General features: G+C 48.0%; 1 protein-coding gene across 5 annotated transcripts in view; it reads right to left on the bottom strand.

Annotated features, from left to right (window-relative positions):
- LOC111865593 (putative polypeptide N-acetylgalactosaminyltransferase 9) overlaps nt 1–2,206 on the bottom strand; it is a 292,001-nt gene that overhangs the window by 125,622 nt on the left and 164,173 nt on the right. The window lies entirely within an intron of this gene.

The raw sequence follows: 2,206 nt of genomic DNA, 5'->3' as shown, positions 1-2,206 counted from the left end.
AAAACATGTTACAAACATGGAAACATCTGCGACGTTAATTAATTTTAGCAGATGTCCCTCTTACAAGTTCGTAGTCATGGGCCAGGTGTGACCTTGAGGAAACTGCATCTGAGGTTCTCACAGGGATGTGACGCCATGAAGTCTGGTAGAAGCTTACCGGACAGTTTTCAACCACGAATACGGAGGCAGAACGTTTCTCCGAAGCACTGGTAAACTTCTATCAGACTAGACGGTGTCACAACCCACAAGACAATATTCACGGTCTAAATGTTGATTCTAAACTTTCGAGGTTGTTCGCTGTTTATGTCAATTCTGTACTGTGTACATATGGGCAGGGTTTCCGACGTTTCGGAGGCACATGCTGCCTCCATCATCAGAGTCTAAGCGAGTGTGGTGCATAAGCGATAATGTAGGGAAGGATGGAAGGTGGCGCCCGGTGAAGGCCAACGAGCGGGTGTCACCGAAACGTCGGCAACACTGATACACATGACACGAATTATCTAAGAGCACAATCATCAATCAAAATTTTGTTAGTATTTATTAAATAAAGAAAATTAAAATATCAAAGAGAAGGTACATAAACGTACGCCGGGAAAAGCAACGGGTAGAGGTGCTGCAATGCTCCTGCTGACACACAGAGACATCTATATTCATAAGCCAAGCAATGGTACCTGCTGGAGCAGCACAAAGGCAGCGTGTAAGCCTCTCAAGCAACTGGGACAGGAGGAAGGGGCGGGGCGACAAGGAACAAGTACAAACAGAATTTGGAAAGTTGTCAGCGCCGTGTTTACACGGCGTCCCCGCTTGTAGCGGCGGGGACTGGGATCCCAGTGTACAGGCAGACTAGAAAACGTGTTCTACTCCGAGGGAAACGACACACGGTGTGGCTCAAGGAGGGTCTATAGTTACTTATTTCATGTAGCTCAGGCTACACAGTGTCGAATGGTATGGATCATCGTGGCTTATTTTAAGGTACTATAAATCATCTTTTGAACTGCCTTCAACGACGCCTTCCTGGCGAATCCTTTCGAACAAAGTCAACATTCAAGTTATATTAGCTGGCTTCCCACCACGGTGGCCCGGGTTCGAACACGGGTCTGGTCAAGTGGGATTTGTGGTGGACAAAGTGGCGCTGGGGCGGGTTTTCTCCGCGTACTTCGGTTTCCCCTGCCACTCTTCATTCCACAAAATTCTCCATCATCATAATCACCCGGGCCAGGCTACAATAGGCCAATCAGTGGCCGCCGTGCCGAGTGGATCCAGTTGGACTCCCCCCCCCCACTAAGCGATTAAAGTGAAAGTTATATTACGACCGACGGTCAGTCGGTCATTCTGTCTTGGAATAAAGCACCCATCTGGGGCTTAAGACCAGATCTCTACTACTGTCAGACAGCTGCAGGTTTGTTGATGTAGGGCACCCTCTCTGACGAGAGGACGGGTCTGCCGTTTGCCAGAGTCACAGTCAGCAGTAATAAGTTTGTTTTCAGTATGTGCAGTTTACATTTTATGTGTTATTAAATGTATGGATATATAACATATACAGGGCCTCTGTCAGTCCAGGCTCAGTACAGCAGACCGTGCCCTATCATTAGTAGCTCCTCCTATTACAGCAGTCTATAGTCAAAATAGAACGGAACCTTTCCAACAAAGTCAAAATCAACGTTACATTGCGACTGACGGTCAGTCAGTAAGTAAGTCTTAGTGTGGAGCCCCAGTAATTATTACTGTTTGACAGTTACGGTCTTATTTTTGTGGGGCGCCCTCTCTAACGAGAGGACGGGTCTGTCTTTTGCATATGCTGCTGGTCCTTGTCAGCGCGGTCTTCCTCGGGTCCGAGGCCATTGGGACTCGCGACCATATTTTTTACTGTCTCAGATTTGAAACTTCCCTTTTCGTCGCCTCTTACGACTCGCAGGGGAGGTATTCGACCCCGCCTCCACACGGGGGTACCTTTCGAACAATCTTCACTGTTTCTTATATACTCTCGGCACGGACCACATAGAAAAAACACGGCCTCTATTGTTGACGAAAATTTCCTACTGCTCGTTGCAGTTGAAAAAATTCGAAAACTCATCCACGAAGACCGTCGTCCAACAATCCATGAGCTTGCAGACTCGGTTGGGATCAGATATGGAGTTTGCCAGCAGATCTTAACAGAAAATCTGAACATGCTCCTTCTCGCGACGTCTCCCCCCCCCCCCCCCCC

This window comes from Cryptotermes secundus, unplaced genomic scaffold (genome assembly GCF_002891405.2).
Source record: "Cryptotermes secundus unplaced genomic scaffold, Csec_1.0 scaffold1443, whole genome shotgun sequence".
Classification (NCBI taxonomy): domain Eukaryota; kingdom Metazoa; phylum Arthropoda; class Insecta; order Blattodea; family Kalotermitidae; genus Cryptotermes; species Cryptotermes secundus.
This window is presented reverse-complemented; position numbering and strand designations above follow the sequence as displayed.